At 39.8% G+C, this 20,492-nt stretch overlaps 1 long non-coding RNA gene across 1 annotated transcript; it reads right to left on the bottom strand.

Moving 5' to 3' along the window:
- Positions 1–253: 253 nt before the first annotated feature.
- LOC148097669 (uncharacterized) lies at positions 254–18,348 on the bottom strand. The gene is made up of 3 exons (XR_015716807.1): positions 18,232–18,348; positions 17,261–17,342; positions 254–615 (listed from the first exon to the last, which is right to left on the bottom strand). It is a non-coding gene; the product is annotated as an uncharacterized LOC148097669 (long non-coding RNA).
- Between the last annotated feature and the right edge of the window lie 2,144 nt (positions 18,349–20,492).

Raw genomic sequence — 20,492 nt, 5'->3', positions numbered from 1 at the left:
TTATTCAGTGACTTTACTGGAAAAAATGACTGGTCAGTGCTGCCCTGTGTGCACAATAAGTGAGGGTTATGTCTAGTGGCCAATGTTAACCATCTATTCTGACCATCTCAAAAGAGCAACCCTAATAATACTCCAGAGTATAACAAGTGAACAAAGCTATGTTGACATCACCCATTGTTTTGTGAAGTCCTGTAATGAAGACTTGGGGTGTTTTTTCTCTTTCAAACAAGCAAAAAATGGTGCGACTATAAAACCGCACACTCATTGGCTAGTGATAAGTCTTTAGCCAATGAGAATACCCAGGATAATCCTCCTTTGTGACTCTTGGATCATGAGTCATAAAATTGACTTAATTTTCTTTTCAGCAAAACCCAAATCTAGGTCATAAAGTCATCAGGAAAGTGTTTAGTGAGGTTGCAGAGCGAAAAAGAAAGCCAGGGGCTGTTTTCCCATAGAGAGGTATACAACTGGAAGTCATTCTGCAACCACAGGAGTTACCCCCTGATGGGCATTAAATAGAATGCAGGTTTAAAACACTTACTTTTTTGGCTTCAGTTTTCAGACCTCGAAGTTACATCCATCTGTTTACTCTCGGTGGACGTTACAGAGGTTTACCTGTGGTTGAATAAAATAGTTTAAGAATAGAAGTCACTGTGCATAAAACATTTAGAAAAATCATTTTAAAAGATGAAACAGAACTAAGGATAAACAGAAGAAAAGTCAGTATGGAATAAGGTGGCAGTTGTGAGCCTTTGGCGAAGAATTTGTCAAATTAATGTTGTGGGTGAGAACTGGTCATGCCAGGATTTATGCTGCCTGCTGATGGACAATATCTTAATCTTTGAAATATTTGTGTTTTTCCTATCCAAAGAGGTGTGGGGGGAAAACAACCTTACTTTCACCTACAAGAAATAAAACAGGATGTCTCAGTTGATGTTAGCAATGGAATGCATTCAACATATGGCACCTCTTCTATGTGAATAATAAAGGGATTGAAGTGTGATCAACAGTTGCCAAGGTAACACATGTTTGTTCTCATATGTGATTTGTAACTAAATTTAATAAAAGCGGATGAAATCACAAGGCTGTTTTATTATAGAGCACAGTCTGCTACAGTGGGGACAGAGCCACTTTGAGGTATTTATTATCATTGTTTATTCATCCATCTTTTACAGAGCATGCACACACGCAGGTTTGGGATCCAATGTAATTCTTAAACCACCTCAATTTGGCTGAAACATTCCTGGTGCACAAATAATGGTATTTTAGGAGATTCTTTACTTAAACTGATTAAATAAGCCTACAATTTTTTACAGACTTAATCATCAGTTATATGAATACTGTGATATATAAAGGATGGTATTAATGTTGCTGTTAATATACAAATCTAATACTTAACCTTAATTCAGTGATGATTAAAACATTTATCATGTGCACATGCCCTAAATCCATATGCTAGTTAAAAAACACAAAATCATACTAGGTTAAAAATTAAGGAGTACTTATTTCCTTCAAATATCATTAAAATGCTATTCCAGGTACCTAAATTAAATAAATATAAATTACTAGATTATGGGTACTTTAATGTAACATTTAAAGGAAACCTTACAACTTCATATTATTATTGGAGTGTAACAGATTAGATTTAAATGACTGAGTTTGAAAATAAAATCCATATTTTTCATGATAATACACAAGATAATGAAGAAAGAGAAAACAGGAGGTGCAACACATTTAAAAAGAAAAAAAATGGACAAGGGAAATAAACTAAAACCCATTAAGCACACTAGACAAAGGCTACCAAAATAAGAGAGAAAATAACCAAACAAGCGGGACCCCACTGATGAAAACTTTACAGAAAGGGCAGAACAACATGGAAGATATGCAAAACCCAAGAAAAAGAACAGAATTAATACACAAAGGGGAAAAGAATTTTGAAATTGGACCCAAGTGTGGAACAGAGTGCGAAGACAACAGAAGTAGTTTTAACAGTTTTATTTTGGTAGTGACAAACACAGCATAATAACTTGGGATAGAAACGTGGCAACTTAGAATATATACAGTATACAACTTAGCAAGGTGAGGGGTGAGGGACTAACGAGGTGGACTGAGTCACGGCTGGAAGCGGCTGTGGTAGCAGTTGCAGGTGGAGTTGGAGTAGATTTGAGGGGAGAAGGTGTAGCTCCGGGTGAGCTGAGCGGAGTGGAATGGCTGACCTGGGTTCAAGAGATCCACAGAGCAAAAGGTGGCAGGAGGGCAGGCAGGTGTAGAGCTGGAAGCTTTCCAAGAGGTGGCGTGTGAAGAGCAGAGAGTATGGCTTGGAGTCTGAGAAATGAGCAAAGCCTGAGGGATGAGCCGAGGCGTGACCAGAAAACTGCAGCACAAGAGAACAAGGTGGACTTGAGACAATAGCATAGGGGATAAGAGCCTGTTACTAACATGGGTCAGTTGACAAACTGGCGGTGACAAGACAACGCAGGTCTCGGCGGACACAGGTGAATCTGGAACCCAGTGGAAATTTCCAGCAGCTCACCCGGACTGTGACAAAGAATCACACATTTACACAAAGAAAACTAGAAAGTCCACAAAAAACTCAAATCACAGGCTAGCATATCCAGGACCATAATGACTTCTTGCAAATCAAAAGCTTCAGTAGAAGAAACATGAGGCTGCTGTACAAGCAGCCAGCCTCAAATGACCATGTTAAGGAAATCCACAGCCACTGGCGCCAAGTGTACAGGAAAACTGTTGGAGACGGCACATTTAATGAAATATGAAGCCTGAGGTTTTGGCCTCATTATCTGAAACTTTGGCCATGTTATAAATACGCATCCAACATCGTTTTAATATATGCATGGCAGAATATAAAGCATGGTATGTTTCCTTTAAAACAAATCTACTTTTAAGAGAGAATAAACCCACACAGAAACATATGTAAAGAGCATCAAAGAATCCATCAGACCTCATATTGTTTTGGCTTTAAAGAGGCTCAAATGAAAGTAGCAACATAAAATGATGATCTAATGTCACCAGGCTTCAGCGTCTCATCAAACAGTCGCACTCTGAAGCAGAATCTAAATGGCGTTTGGTACTATATAGATATTTTCAACAGTCGACATGGTCTGTGCCGCAGGTGGCAGAATATCCATTCACCTCTCAGGGTGCTTTCTCTGCTCTCATTTCATTTCTCATGGATGAAAGAGAATAAGGGGAAAATGCTACCCACTGGTTCTCACTTTACTCAACAGCACTCTGCACTAGGCTCTGTTTTGTCAAAAGCCAAAATGGCTTCATTGTAATTCAGCAGACATGTTTGAGAAGTAAGGGAGATGACAAGTCTTAAGACACTCAATATTTCTCGCTGCTGTTCATGTGAAGAGTGAAAAGATGAAGATTTTCTGCATAGGAAATAATCGGGAGTTGACGTCTTGGCTCTTCTATAACTTCGAAAATGTGTTTTTGCTGTACCAGCTGTACATATTTATATATAACTGGTGCAAGAAAAAGACATCCACACACATATTATATACAGCTGTGGTCAAAGGTTTCATCACTCACATGTCATTGTAATCTGGGGCTATTAAAGATTTATTTGACCTCTTCTTTTTTCCAGGGTGTTAAGATTGTGCAGCACATATTAACTTCTTTGAAAACTGAAATGGGTTCACATGTTTGAATTCATTTTGGATTTCCCTAATCTATATAAGGTTAAATGCACTGTTAAAAAAAAATTAAAGGAACACTTTCAAAACACATCACATCTCAAAGGGGAAAAAACATGCTGGATATCCATTACTGATATGGACTGGATAATGTGTTGCCATTTTTTGATCAAATTAAAATGTTCAACCTACAGTGGGACTGAATTCAAAGACCCTGAAAATCAAACTGAAAAAAAAATGGTTACGGTAACACAGTCTAATGAAGGAGAAAACCTTTGGAAAACACAAAGGAAATTATTTTTATTGATTGAATTGGTATGCTTGGTGATAAATGGCCAACAAATGCAACGGATCAGTTTTCTAATCTACGCTCTATTAGCTAAAATTCCAAGAGTGTAACTTAGACATAAAATCGTGTAAACACTTCCAGCATCACCAACTGAATACATGTAAAATCCAATGAGAAGGTGACACACACTTTGTGCCTCTGTAACATTATAGATGGGCTTCATTTTATGGGGTTTTTTAAACTACAACTTAATATGCTGAACTTTAAAAGAAAACACATTCTCCTAGCAGAGGATCTATATCACACTTGTGGGCGCTTCTACCTGATTTTAAACTGAAACTCTGAACATATGCTGGTCCTGATCGGGGTACGAGTTCAGCACAAGTGGCGACAGTGAGTTAGTCACGTAATAAGAGAGTAAATTCTATGAAAAAAAATGGACTTTAAGCCTAAGCTTGGCAGGATATCTGGCACTTTTACCCAGCTGTCCAAGAGGTAAAGAACAAAAAGTACAAACTGTACACACAGGACACAGACAGGGATGGGAAAAAGAAAGAAAAACAAGAGGAAACAACAGAAAAGTAATGATCAGTCTTACTAGAATCCATTTGTGAGTCTGATGTTGTAGACAATTCTGTTTTTGTCTGTTGGTCACTGTTTACGAATGGAGACTTGGGTCACTTGTACAACAGCTTCTAGTGCAGAACAATAAAGGTGAAAAAGTCAGTACTGCTGCAGATACATTTTTAACAACTGAGAGAAATTAACTAAATTATCAGATGATAGCCAGTGGTTATGGCATTGGTCTTCTGCCACTTCTCTTTTATTCTTTAAGCAAACTGTTTACCTGCACGCAACGATTCCTTGCTCAAAGCTGACTGATCAATAGCACTCAGAGTAAAAGCAACAACAAGAAACAAGAAACCCAAAATATTTTCATTGCTAGCAGATTACAACAGAAGCAATGATCAAAAATAAGATTTCTAAATAAGGTGTATGTGTAGAATTAAGGGACAGCTAGTTGTCACTACTCTCTGTGGCAACTGTATCTGTATCGTAAACATAGGTAAAAACGAATTGGTCGAAACCCACTTTAAAACCACAGCCTGATGGGGTTTTTCTATTGAATAAATATATAATAATAAATACATAGACATTTTGTCCTGTTCGTTTAGACAGATCCAGGTCAGCCATTTTCCTTTGTTTACACTCCTGCAAAGCTAATCTAACAGGCTGCTATGTGTAAGTGACAGTGTGCAAATACGACTGAAAGACATTATTTTTGGCTTATATTTAGAATAACATAAGAAACGCAAAATGTTTAACTTTTCAGTAACTATCAGAAATAACCTTGCAAGTTAAAAATTGAAACGAGGAACTAAAGGAACGCAGAAGAAGAAAATCACGAAGCAGTGCTTGTTCATTTCGCACTCTGGTGAAGCCAGTGTTTTCATGAAATGCTGGCACATTGTTGGGGAGTCCACTCACTCGCTGCTTTACCCCCTCAACTCGGGGACTTGGCTCGATATGAGGAGAGTGTTTTTACATAAAAATCAAGATGCCACGATTCTATTAAATTTGAATGAACTTCGGAGAAATCCGTGTTGCCTTTAGGAAAAGGAATTCGGTCGAAGTCTCGGAACGAAACAAATTTAGGCCAATCAAATTAAATGTAGATGAAGGAACAAAATAAAACGAGTTTAATGGAAGATAAAATGAAGTATTTGGCACGATGGAGTTTAAATTATTGAGCTCTCTTTCAGCTCACAGCCAGTGCCTTCAGGGTGCTACAGGAAGACCCCAAAAGACCCGTCTGGCCTTTCTCTCCGGCATCCTTTTAGTTTTATAGTTCTTAATCTCCTGCAGTGCGTTCCACAGCTTTTACCATTGTGGTTATTTGCTGCATGGAGTGACTCACAAAGGAGTGCCATTAATCATAAAAGTACAGCTCAACCTGATACTCAAGTCTTTTAATTTACTGTTTGGAAGATAAAAGTTTGCAGAAACATTAATATTGTGAAATAAACCCACCGTATAAACAATAGTTTGGTGGTGTATATGAATACAGTTATGCCCATAAATATTTGGACAATGACAAGTTTTTGTAATTATGTTTCTGTATTTCGCCACAGTTTTAATTTAAGAGGGTTAACAAAAGCATTGCACTGACTGTTTAGGACTTTTAAACAGTCCCCCTTTTCAGAGGCTCAAAAATAATTGGACAATTGACTGACAAGCAGTTGCCAAGTGAGGCCTGTTCATTTGTTGTTTTCTAACAAATGAAATCTGGAGTTTAATCCAAGTGTTAAACTTGCATTTGGAAATCTCAACATTGGATCCAAAGAGATGTTGATGCAAGTGAAGGAGGCCATCATTAGGCTGAAAATAAATCCATCAGAGAAACAGCAAAAACATCAGCAGAGGCCAACAACCTTGTGAATTCTTAAAAAGAAAAAATGCACTGGGCACTTTTGCAACATCGAAATATCTGGAAGACCACAGCAGAGTTAGTGCACAATGACAGATTTACATGGTTAACAAAAACAATGTGATAACATCTAACCAAGTATAGGATAGCCTTGAGGAGCCAGGTGTATCACCATCAAGGTCTATAACCAAGAGATGGAAAGATTGAGGGATAGGAACAGGAAGACCTGGTCAGGCTGCCAGAAAACATCTAAAAGAGTCTGTACAGTTCTTGGAAAATATTTGGGACAGACAAAGATTAAGTTGTAGAAGAAAAGGAGCAGCTTATGATCTGAAGCATAACACAACATCTGTCAGACATCTGTCACAGATGTGCATGTTATGGGTGCACATGTGCAGAAATGTACATTGGCTATACACTCTGCTCAGATTCACCCAAGTGCTAGAAAACTGATTGGACAGTACTTCACAGTGGAATTGGATAATTTTGTATAATTTTTCAATTCAGTTTATACACATACATATATATAATATGTGTATGTATATATACACACACAAAGGGACATACCTACATATACAACTTTTTTTTTTTGTTATGTTAATGTTAACCACAACGATACGTCTAATGCAACACCCTCATGACCCATCAGGACAGGGACATGAATTTAGGTGGATAATTCTTCATGGACCCACATTTGGGGGTTTTGTTCCCCTCACCACCACCCGGCCCACGACAACTTTATCTGATAAACACTCAAAGTTTGTGGCACTGGAAGAACTTTGGCATCAAAATTAGCCTGTCTGAAAGTCCCCTTGTGGCTTTTTGTACTGAAGCACAGTTGGAAAAGCATGCCAGGAATGACCCTCAATCCCAGAATGATGATATCATGACAGAACCAAGAGCCAAAAGCTGTCACAGCACTGAGTCAGTCAAGTGATATAAAAACAAGCAAAAAAAGAGAGCAAGAGAAAACCACAGTTGGCTCTTTCTCTGTATTAAATGCACATGCTGCATCCATCAGAGCATTTCTTATAAACAAAGATGCTCTATTGAAGCAGTTTAGCCTAAAGCAAAAATACCAAGAAGTTTAACATTTATAGGTTTTAACATTATTGCAGCATCATATTTGGCCGGCATCTGTGCTTGTTTCAAAGGTTTTATAGGCTATCTGTGTACTAAACTTATGTGCATGGTTGCCACGGTGTTTATTTTATTGTTGGTGACACTTTATAACTTCATTATTTATCACTATAGTAAAAAATAGGCTCCTCACAAAAGGATGGTAAATGAGCTCACTCCACTACGTCTGAAACGGTGATATCTATTCTTGCTAAAGCATTCATTTTTGTTACCTCGCTCTACTTCAAGCTAAAGAATGGCTGCCAATGATGAAAGCAATTAATGGCATCTAAAAGGAGCCGTAAGCAATGATGCAGTGACTTAATCTGCCTTCTATTGCAGGGCCTATATTGAATCTGTCAGTCTGCCTGTGTGCCACAATAGGCTATTGTTTAGGAGGAGGACATGAGGGATGACTTCTGCCTAGGCAACTGTCTTTTACGTTAGGACACACCTGAGTAGACACCCATGCTATACAGTCTGAATGGGTAATACACTACGTTAGTTATGTATGTACACTTTCAGCATATTTTTGTAATGACCTATACATTCAGGGATGTGCGTAGAGGCAAACAGGGATGTTAATCTTTACAAATACAGTCAAACGTGCAGATCATTTCATATAATTTGAGTGATACTGGGCTGTTTAGCAGAAAAATTCTGTCTTATAAGACATTTACATTAGCCTTTAAATAATACAACAAAGAGTAAGGAGCCAAAAACATATTCTCATCCACAAACTTTCTGTGAATACACCTCAGAAAATCCCAGCAGGCAGAGACAGCTACTATACATGCAAACTCACAACCAGTATGAATACTCAGAACTCATACAATCACAGGCACCGGCGCTCTAAAATAAGCCACTAAAAGATGAGATAAGCACAGAAAGAGAGTCGGCACGAAGGCTTATACTCCACAACACAAACACCTTGCATGCAAAATTCTGTGTGCTCACCGAGATGACAACGCTGCTAAAAGTGACACAGGTGCACAACCTGCTTGTATTAACATGCGCATTTTTAGAACATGTGCCAGGCTTTGTATGTTTAAAATAATTTTTTGTAAACATAATATGAAGAGTAAACATATCTGCTTGTTTAACATACTATTGAGTGCATATAACAACAATATAATCATAGCATATGTTCACTTGCCAATGCATATATTAGATTCCCTACCATGAAGCAATAATAATCAACAATTTTGCCTTCAGCTTGACACAATCTGGACATTTTCATCTGACCTCTGGCATCAAGAAGGTTACAGGATATTTTTTCTGCTCGTTTTCTATAAACTCTTAGATTGTTATGCAGGAAAATCCCAGCAGATCAGCAGTTTCTGAAATAGCCCATCTAGGACCAACAGTGTTGGGAAGGTTACTTTTAAAATGTATTCCACTACAGATTACAGAATACATGCCCCAAAATGTATTTTGTAACGTATTCCGTTACGTTACTCAATGAGAGTAACGTATTCTGAATACTTTGGATTACTTAATATATTATCGTATTTACAACTACATGAATGTACTATTGCTGTGGGATTTATTACTATTACTGGAGGTAAAAGGACCTCTGGCTAATACTGTCAGGCTCGTAGCTGAAAACTAGCTTTACTTTGTTGTCTTGGTCAACTTTGCTTATGAGAGACAGAGAGAGGCGTTGAAAGGCTGCTCCAACAGAACTTATTGTTTCGGAGGAAAACACGAACACGGTGTACAGTCGAGTCTTAATAGCTTACTTACAACTGGGCTCATCAGGCACTCTTCTTGGCTGCAGTGGTTATTATTATATTTACATGCTTCCAGCTCCCGTTTCTGCTCGATGACAGCTAGTAGTTTTCCACTCTCCTTTTTCTCCCTCCTCACGCTCACAGACACATAACGGGTATAGCAGTCCATTCTCCCTGCAGCACGGACTACACTGCCCACGAGGCCTGTAACACTCTGCCTATTAGCTTAGCACAACAACAACAAAAAAAGGCGCTCTCACTACCCGATCCGTACCGGAAACCCGATCGGTACCCCGCATGCGCGAAAGGTGTCTACTTCCGGTCGAAGCATTTTACGATAGTTACGGGTCAGAGTATCTGTTAAGATGTTAAGAATAACAAGTATCTCTTAACATGTTTCCAATAATGAAGCATTTCAATATAATGTAGACAAAAACGAAAAATAAAAAGATAGTTACGGATCAGGACTCCCCGATCCTTACTGCGCATGTGCAAAGTCGGACCGTACAAATCGGGTCTACTCGATCCGTACCGCGCATGTGCAGCGGTTTTCTTCTTCTTCTGTTTGTTTAATGGCAGTTTACTCCCCAGTATATGAGGATACTGCCACCTGCTGACCAAGCGAATGAACCCTATTCTAAACTGAATTAGCGTCATTACAAACGTGTGTTAAATTTGATTTAGTGATAGTCGAGTGTGTTTATGCCTGTCTGTGTGGAGAAGATTGATTGGAATAGTGATGATGATGTCCGCTCACACTGTCAATTGTCAGTAGACACTTAATCTGGCTGATGAATCTACACGTGAGATATTACAAAGTCTGTATTATTAACTCTGTAATTAGGCGCCATTCTTCTTATTTTATGGCGCTTTTGTTCAATCGGGAAACGCTCTCTGTTGAGGAGAAAAGCGTGAATTTGTTTGCATACGGATTATCCATTGTTTAAATGTCCCGGGCAGTCGAAAAGGAGGCAGAGCTGTTGAAAAATGCTAGGAGCTAACTGGGCGCTAACCGTATCGTTCGAATATATTGAATGTCGCAATGTTGGTAAAGAGAGGAAGTGACGTAAGATTTGCGCATGCGGGGTACCGATCGGGTAGTGACCCAGGTAACACACAGTCGCAGAGAGAGCGTCACCCTGTAACCATGGCAACTAACGCTGGCGCCTGGAACAACAGAACGTAGCTGTCAAACAAAACCCAAACAGTCCTGACCCGCCACAATATGAAACAGGGAACTACCGCCGTGTAATCCATTTATTTCAACAAAGTAACTGTATTCTAAATACCACCTTTTTAAACGGTACCTGTAACGGAATACAGTTACTCATGTTTTGTATTTTAAATACGTAACGGCGGTACATGTATTCCGTTACTCCCCAACACTGAGGACCAACAACCATGCTACCTTCAAAGTCAAATCACCTTAAATAACATTTCTTCCTCATTCTGATGCTCAGTTTGAACTTCAGCGAATTATCTTGACCATGTCTACATGTCTTAATGCACTGAGTTGCTGGCAGTAATCTAACAGGTATACCTGAAGTAAAAACATGGTGGCTGGGTGTATATCTATTATTAAATGCATTTTCCATAGAAAGGTAAAAACTTCATAAATTCCATCCTAATATTTTTTTCTCTTATTCTCAATCTTTGTCTGGTCAGTGGCTTTCAGGAGCCCAGAGGGTCTCTGGGTTAACGACTTTCCCAGCCACGGCTGGACAGATAGACAGATGTGTTCTATAGATGGTGTTGTTGGAGATAAAGTCGAGGGAGAGTTACCATGTGTCCTGGTTGCTACAAAGCCCTTTGGTCTCCATTCATCAGCAAGAACAGGACCAGACCGCATGAATCACACACACAGCCGAGAGCAGTTTGTGTTTACTGTGTGTGTGTGTTCATGAATGTAACATACTGTCCGTAGGCAGAGCACATGCACTTTGTCTCACCATTGCAAACGATACATAGTGACAGAGGCTTGTGTATACAATGTGCAGGTGCAGGGATTTTGCACACACACACACACACACACACACACGCTTTCTGCTTTTAATCAGTCAAATAAACGCATACGAAAGAAAATCAGTGCATCCATACCTCTCTCGTCTAATCACACGGCATCATCTTAAATACAGGAAGTACAGGGTAGTTTGCACACTGAGTGCCAGCACTGTAGATGTTAAACAGAAAATAGTCATATTGTCCTTCAGTAAACAAAGGCTGGTAAACAAATAGGCAAGAGTGGGTTATTATTACCCAACAGCACACACTCATATATTACACACACACGCATTCACGCAGATATAAAAGCAAGAGCAGTATTCATTACTGTGCCACATTAAAAGACAGCACAATGGAACATAAATGACTCTGCGCTCCAATAGCTTAATTGCTAATCTCTTCTTTTAGGACAGTGTTTATTTCATTAGCCTCGTTTGCGCTGATGCTATCTCCCTCCTAATTAACTTGTTTGGATTTAAATGTCTTTTCCCTTCGTGCCAGGCAAGAAACAAACAAATGCAAGGACCACCGTGAAGCCTGGTACAATAGATGTGAAGAAATAAGAATAAAGAAAATATACAAATCACAGGTTTATACGGACTTTGCGCTGTATTAGAGATAATGATCATTAAATGTGGAGTTAAAGTACTGGAAAAAGTCTATAAGTAACTAATATAGCTATTGGCCCATTTTGTAACTAATAGGAGAGTAATTAGCGTTTAAATATGTACTGCGCATAATTGAGAAATGAGAAATATGACCCCATCTTTACACCTCAAGACTGGAGCTTTTCGATCTTAATGTTGAAAGTGTATGTCTTCTCCTACTAGTAAATATCTTCTCCTTCTTTCATCTTTTTTATTGTAATTCCGTTAAACTTTCAGTAATCCTAGTCTTTGAAACTAATCGGGTCTTTCAAGATGAAATGCCCAACCTTCCTCACATCGCTGAGAGAGCTCATGAGACACAGCACCCAGAACTACAAATAAAATGCTCTGTGCGTAGGCTGTTCGAACAAAAATAGCTACAAAATCTTAATCTAAGGCACAAATATCTTTGTGATCCATCCATCTGACTGGATTACGGCTGTATTCTCAGAAGCACAGTGCCCCGTGAACAGGTTGCCAGTTGATTATATGCCTAACACAGACAAAAAGGCAATCATTCAAGCTTCTCCTGCATCCAGTATTTAGAATGGCCAATCAACCTAAGATTCATGTCTCTGGACTGTGGGAGGAAGCCAGAACATCTGGATTAAAAAAAGGGCAGGCAAAGGGAGAACATGCAAACAACAGGTAGGTTTGATCCCAAAACCAGTATCAGTATTCGCCATACTTTGACAAAGAGCAATTACATAACTGTAACCAAACCTTAGCAATGGCCACAGTGCTTTTCTAGCCTTATTTCCAGCAGCTAAAATAAAGAAATGCATTTTAAAATCATGGTGATTAAATGTAAATAGAGCTTCACTGTGTCAATTAAACAAAAGCTTTGTTCTTGTTCAAATTGTTAAAAAATTCCCAGCATCTGGTTCCCCGGGTGGCCCGCTACATCAGATGAAAACTGAGATGTCTGGAAGCCTTCACCGGTCCTCATTTGTTTTAATCTGCTACTTTGGTCTTAATCTATCACTGTGGTGCTCTGCAGCATGGCATTCTTTCATTGTGTCAGACTCTGACACTGCAGGCTAGTTTATCTTCACAGTTTGAGTTTGTGCTGCAATGTGGAGCAAAGAAAATAAATGTTTAGGGGAATGCGCTCGGACATGTGTGTGTTTGAGAAAGAACAATAGGTTGAGGGTGGTGGACAAGTCAAATGGTGGATTGAGGGAAAGCTTGAGGTGTACGCTTGCTATTTTGTGGCCATTCGCCCCCAAAAGTGATTTCTTTATCTCATTTCTCGGTGTTTAGAAGCCTGGAAAGGGAAGAAGGCTGGGGGAAAAGGAGGTGTAAGACAGAAACGTTTTTTCTGGTTTGTTTAATTACGTCAACGTGATTGACGGTCAAAGGAAAACGATTTCTTTATCTGGATCCTCAGTCCTGGGAAATAAGAGGGGACGGAGAATTAGAGGAGAAAGAAGATGTGGGGCAACGAGAATGAAATGGAGTAAAACACTGTGTGCTTCGGGATGTGTGTTTTTCAGTCTACATGTACAAGGTGTGTAAAGAAGTGCAGTGATAAAGAGGCCGCGAAGACAGCAATGAGAAAAAGAGAGGGTGCGATTAGAGAGAGAAGAAAGCGGGCTCCGAACTATTGAACGGCGTATCTGGCTGTGTACACAGCCATCTGTACGCGGGGCCCTGAACCCATTTAAATTCAGGACGATTGCACTGTTTCTCAAATCCTTCAGAGCTGAATGCTTTTTGCACCCCGTCGAACAGGCTCAGAAGAGTAACACTGCGTCTGAAAATACGAACAGCAGCAGCACACGGAGGGCAGATCTCTTTGTCTGCTTAGAAAGGCAGCATTATCCACCCGGCAAGACACGTTTACACTGGGCTGCCTACAGGTTCTCACTTCGTGTTTTCATATCATTATTGATGGGGGCATTTAACGGTGTGGTGGTTTTTGTTCAAAATGCCCGGAAGGTCAGTCTAACAGCATGGCCAGTCAGCTAACATCAACCAGTTAACAGACATGGATGAGGACAATAAAACATCACAACCGGCTCAGTTTTCAAGTGTGTGTATGTGATTGAATCTCTTGGACATAAAGTGAATATTGGAGACTGTCTGATCAGTTCCTATAAGACAAAGCTTAGGTTGTTGGTTCATCAGACATATGCAGTCTAAGCAGTCATGAGTCGGCTTTGTTGGACTATAAAAACAAGTCAAAAGCCAACACTTTGGTAACCACCCTACCCAGTAAAATGGGAATTCACTGCAGTGGTGTGGTAAAACTCCCCTGAGGGGGAGAAACAAAAATACAGACCACAACCACAGCAGCGTTATAGACAGGGTTAGGTTTTATTGCTGCCTCAAGCTTGTACTTGATCCCAATCAAAAGGGCACGTTGGCATCTAGACAGGTACAAGAGAGCCATTTGGGAGATACAAAATAAAAATACAAAACTGAAATGGAGAACTGTGTGTCACACCCCAAACAGGCAACCTGTTGCTTTTTGTACCTACTTTTCTTTTGCCAAGATAAAATTATAATATTGGGCTACTGTGCCAATATTTACTTACTGGCACAGTGTCCCACTAATTTCATCTGACTGCTGCACTCAGGACAGTTGCAATCAATGTAATATATATACATAAATTAATTGATTAGTTTTGTTAATCTTGTGTCATGGTTTATAGTGCAATTAATATTTTACAGAATTCATTATTGGTTTTTTTTCGTTCTTTCCTCGCGTTTTTCCATTTTCCCCACTCTCTTCTGCATTTCCCTGCTTCCCTCTGTGTGTATTCCACATTCCTTTCAGTTACATCCCACTCATATTACTTCCTTATGTGGCTTGCTGTGTTTTGAGTCCCTGTCTTGTTATCTAATTGAAGTTACCTGTGTCTCATTATATTTGGTAAGCGTGTCCCTTTCCTCAGTCTTAATGACCTTGTCGGGCTTTCCCCCTCCGACTCCTGTGTCTCCCACTGCTTCATTTTCTTGCTTCCTTCAGATTTTCTGTTTGAACTTTGGATTATTCTGCCATATTCTTACAGTACTATTTTTTATTTTAATGAAAAAGTCAGATTAAGGATGATTTTCCTTTTTACAACATACAGCCTTTTTGTGCCTTTGTTTTGGTCTGCTAAAGACAGCATCATTGTATACAAACAGGCATCTGCCCACTAACTTCCTCCATCAAATTAAGGCAGATGAAATGTGGCTTTTCTTTTATGTCCTTTCTCCTTTGAGAATTCGCCAAAAGCTTTCAAAGTGATGCTTTAAGCAGACACACAAATGCACAAAAATACGCCAAATGATTCATGTCATTATTTTCACTCTCTTATCTCCCATACTTGCACTTGATAGGGACCTGTATGCAAGAGTCTCATAGAGTCCAATAAAGTCAATAGGAATCTCTCCAAGTCACCATGAAACCCCAACCCCTACCTGATTGATCTTCTTTCTATAGACATCAGAATTGGCTAAAACTAATGACCATGTGAAGTCAGAAGTGGAAAGTGCGTTGGCTTGTAAACAGAAAGCATTGTGCTTCTGGTTGAACTCCCACGTCACCATCACGATTCAGTACAACCTATGCATCTGTGCTAATGCTGGAACAATCCATCAAATCACTCCCTTCTATTGTTTTCTATGCAATTTCACAAACTCAAATTTCACTTGTGCTTGAACTGCTCCCTCTACACATTCAGTACATTCAGTTGAATCATGTCATATTAATGTAGCTCCTCTGTTTTTCACTTTTTTCCACTAAGTCCAGCACCGATAAGTGAAACTGCCACATCAGACTTTAGATAAATGCACATCTAAAACTAGAACCGTTTGCCGTTCCAGATTGACAGGTGTATTACATTAGATGAAAATACAACCCCATCTACTGCACGAGTACATAAATTCATAAACAATCATCCCTCACCCTCTCAGGATACCATGCAGCACTCAAATCAGTGCATCTCATCAGCACCCCTTCCATCAACACTTTGGTTGCTGACACTCAAGGGCAGCTTCTAATTTCAGCCAGTGATGAATGAGCTGGTGGGACAGAGGGAGGGGGATGAAGTCCAATCAAGGGGCTCCTATGGGACTGTTATCAATGGGGTACTTCCGGAAACATCTGCCACATGGCTATCTATCATCAGATGACCAGAGAAGCTGCAGTGGGGAAATGATGGGCTCAGCTGTGAGGCTTGTGTGGCTGTTGGTAGAAGCGCACCTTTTGAGTTTTTCATCACTGTACTTTGTCATTACATGATCAAAATGATAGTGGGACAGGTTAGCACGCATTCTCCGCCTGTAATAAACCTGTGATTTTCTGTAATGATAAGAGAATGTGGTGATGGATTTCTTGAAAGTGTCTCGGTATGCTGTACAACCACATCTTATCTGATCTACGCGGAGCGTGGAAGTTATTCCAGGGAAGCGAACATCTTCAATAAAATTGAAACCTATCAGAGCTCTGAACAAAAATCTCATTTAAAATATGAAACACAAATTTGAAGAAATGCTGTGCTGTCGTCTTCAAGAGACGAGCTTTGAGCTGCGGGTGTCAGAAAGGACATTCTGTGTTTCCTTTAATCAGTGAACAAACAGAAACACTGTTGCTAGAAGCAAAGAGCAGAAAAAAAGTAGCTAAATTTAAAAAGTGTAACATTTCATCCTTGTTTTATTTTAGGACGTGTCGTCTCGTTTTAAAGGAGGATTCTTCCAACATGCTACGCCCTGTTGCTTCTGTAGTGTGTGTAGTTCAGAGTGATAAAGCCCATGGTGTTTGGTGTGATTACCCCAGATGCTGCCTGGCATGTAACTAATGACTTGCGATTCACCCTAGGTCAAGTCTGCGGCTTCTGCTTGAGCTTTGAAGCTTGTTTACCCTGCTGCTTAATGCCCATGAGACCTCTATGCTCCCCTCCGCTCCCTGCATACCTTCTAGACAAATTAAGTACCTGCACTAGAAAAGGATTTTTTTTTTTAAGAAAGAAAAGAAACAGTCTTTTGGTGCTCAAAGCAACAACAACAAAAAAAAGAAAGAAAAGAAAACACATTTGAAAAAGTCAGCAGCAATGTCTCTTTCCAGAAGTCATGACAGAGTTGTTGAGAAATGTTTCAGGCAGGAACTTTTTTTCTGTTAACTGTCTACATCCTCCAACCAAGAAGCATGAAGCTAGCTAACGTTAACGTTGCCAAAAGGGACACCATCAGTATTCTCATGCCATCGAGCAAAAGCCTCATCGGGGATGGTGGATGCTTTTCTCTTTCGAGTGATGAAGTAAAAAGTTGTACATGAAGCTGTTTAGTACTTCACTTAGTTAAGACGTGTGGATTTCTTCATTCATTTATGGCTTTATCTGGCATGATTTTGTCAAAAACACATTGCTGTCATTGGGTTTTACTGTACTCACATTGTTACACGGCCTGGTCCGTACAGACAGGGAACTCACACCAAAACTGAAGCAGACTGTGTGGGGAGTGAGCAGGACCCAACTGCACACACGGAGGAAGACGGAACTAAGGTTAAACAAAAAGCGAGCTGTGTATTATGGCTGATACATGAGTACAAAATAAAGCAACAGGGGCGAAAATAAACCTGAAACATAAACAGAAAAAACTAAACTGAGGTAACTATGTCAACGGACACGAACATGATTCTGAACAGGCACGTGCGAGAAACTATGATAAGGAAAAACATGAACTGAGCAGAATCAAGTACATGGAACTTGACAGACAACCTGACAAAGACTGAATGAAAACACACAGACTAAATACACAGAAGGGTAATGAGGCAAGTGGTAACACCTGGGGAGACACAGCTGACACAAATAAACATAATAGCGCCACAGGGGAAGAGTAATATATGCACATTGAACGTAGAAACCTCAAAACTTTCAAAATAAAACAGGAAACATGGAGACACGTAGACATAATGACACAGACTAGACAAGATGACATACGCGGACAAGAAATACATGACATACTGACACTGAAGACAAGAAAATACTTGCATGAACTGCACCTTTAGTTTGAAATGTTCCTGCACGTTTCTTTTTTTCAGAAATCATTGTGTGCATATGGCATAAAGTGCAGGGCTTATGCTGTGGATTTAATTCAGTATTATAAAAAAATGTTGAATAATACCAGATCTGGAAAGTGGGGCTGTAGATGAGTGATGGTTGATTTAGTGTATCAAAAAAAAAACCCTCAAAACTCCTTTTTCACTGCACTGTGAGCAGATGCACACCAGCAAGCAGCACAGCTGAGGTTGTTTGTGCCAAACGGTCCTCTTCAGACACTTTAGGATGTTACACTAAACCCCAAATTCACAATGCAAAACCATGTGAATGTCATTAAAGAAAAAAAAAAGCATAATCCTGACCGGACACACTGCCTTCAGGGATGGATACTGTGGATCCTTCCACTGAAAACTGCTGTTTGGACTCTGAGTTGTAGCCAGTGATTCAGCTTTTCATCATCCTCAAACCCAAAACGATGATCTGTGGTTCAGTTTGGAACAGTTGGTGTTTGCACTTTTGTCCAGTTAAAAGTAGTTGTTTATTTAAGCGGTGAGACAGGGATTTTCAGTGAGTGATCTAAAAAATATTGGCTCAGAACCGCTGGAACCAGTCCAGAGGTGCACAAGAACATGACTTTGAAGCGGAGCCGTGCCAAATTTAAATCAGGTACTTTTTTATTTTTAATTAGCAGGGCTGGAAGACATTGGCAAATTGACCTGTTAAATATAAAGGAAAACTGTTTCAAATCATTTGTTAAATGTGCTGTTATGATATCAAAAGGAAACAGACTGACTGGGAGCCCTGAAGCTAAATAATCCAATTGTTTTATCTAAATGAATAATCTGACTGTAAAGCACCATAACACTCAACCTACAACAACACGATTTCTTAAACTCACAGGACTCCAAACTTTTAAATGTAAGAACTTCACTCACTAAAACTCTTCAACCACTTGAAAAAATTAAATTAGTGAACTGATCACAACTCAGACATGTAATTACACAAGGCTTCATTTCAAAGGGTCACAAGCAAAACCAAGCAGAACTTCAAATTACTCTCATAGCGCCAGTATTTCAACACCATGAAGAGATAGCAGGTTCTTTAAATTCCATTTCAAACACCCTAATAAATTATGTTTAAGCTCATTAAAAAGCCTTCGTTTAAACCAGAATGCTGCATTGAGAGTGATGACCGGGACTAAAAGGCAGACCACATATTACTAGTAAAATCCAGAATTGGTCTTGAATAATCAACCCCCATCATCTCTTAAAGACGGGGTCATTTGATTGTTTGGGTTTACTTTCTAATATTGTAGCTTCTTTACCTTACATTATAAAGTGCCTCGATGTGACAGTTGGTTTGATTTGGCGCAATATAAAATAAATTGAACTCAACTGATTTGAAATATTTGCTTTTTACAGTTCCAGAAATAAAAGCTGAATAAATGGTTGTGGTGACTGTCTTTGCAAAATGTGTCCACTGAAGGTTAGCCCAAGGACTCTAACCCCACCACACCTCTGGATATAGCCCCTTGACACATTTAGCTGGCTCCCATGCCTCTTTAATAAATAAAGCTGACTCCTCAGCTGTATTACAAGAAGCTGGGAAAAATGAAATGCCTGTGATGGGTAAAGGCAGGGCAAAGAGTCAGCCAGACTGGAAACAGATAAAAATCAAAAGTCAAGCAGGATTTCTGGGGACTTGCAGCATCTAGCTCAAGGTTCACTGCTGGAGGTGTGTGTGTGCGTGTCAAGTGTGTGAGAGAGAGCTGTGTGAGGCATTTAGTCTTGACCTTGCCATGCTGAATCCTATTTCCCTTTGGCTGTTGCCCAGCAACATCACCTTGACAGCAAGAAATGGTCAGAGAAAGATATAAAAAGGAGGATTAAAACAGAAATAGGTCTCCCGCTTACTTGATACGTTAATACCACCCTTTGCTTCAAAGCTACACGATGGCTTTTTCCCACATTTCTGCAGTAGCAGGGACTTTTTTTAATTATTATTTCAGCCTAAGTGGGACAGGTCAAAGGTCAAAGGGAAACCGATAGCATCTGTGGCCCCTGTGGAAGGTTTAGCAGCTTTAATCTAAGAGAAGTTATGGCCTTCACTTGGATGTGACCCTGGGGAGGCTGCAGGGCAGTAGGTGGTCAAGATCAAAGTTGTCCTGCAGGACACTAGCACTTATGGTCAGGGAAGAGTCTGTACTGCTGCACAGATAAACATGATATAATATCTGCGTGCGCTCGCAGCTGCCCCGCCGAAGGCCCCGCCTCCTCACCCCAGAGTCCGTGCAAAATGAATGTGCTCTCTTCTTCAATCAAAGGGGAAGGAAATGATTGAGTGGCTCCCACGGAAGCATTTCATAGACAGAAGAAAACGTTTGACAAACAGGCAGGAAGATGGGGAACGCGCAACATGGATTCAAAGGGGCAACATGAAGAGGCTAGTGCTATAGTTGTGACAAGGCTCATTTAAGTTTCTTTACATCGTTTTAGTATTTTATAGAAAAATATAGTAGAGACTTAAGAACATGATAGTCTATCAATGAATTTTTATTACCGACATGAAGTTTAACTGTCACGTGGAATTTTCAGCTTTTACTGTCAGAAGCCACCGAGGTAAC

The sequence above is a fragment of the Neolamprologus brichardi genome, chromosome 18 (assembly GCF_056152115.1).
Source record: "Neolamprologus brichardi isolate AB-2024 chromosome 18, ASM5615211v1, whole genome shotgun sequence".
NCBI classification, from domain to species: domain Eukaryota; kingdom Metazoa; phylum Chordata; class Actinopteri; order Cichliformes; family Cichlidae; genus Neolamprologus; species Neolamprologus brichardi.
The sequence above is the reverse complement of the archived record's forward strand: the minus strand, read 5'-3'. Positions and strand labels throughout refer to the sequence as shown.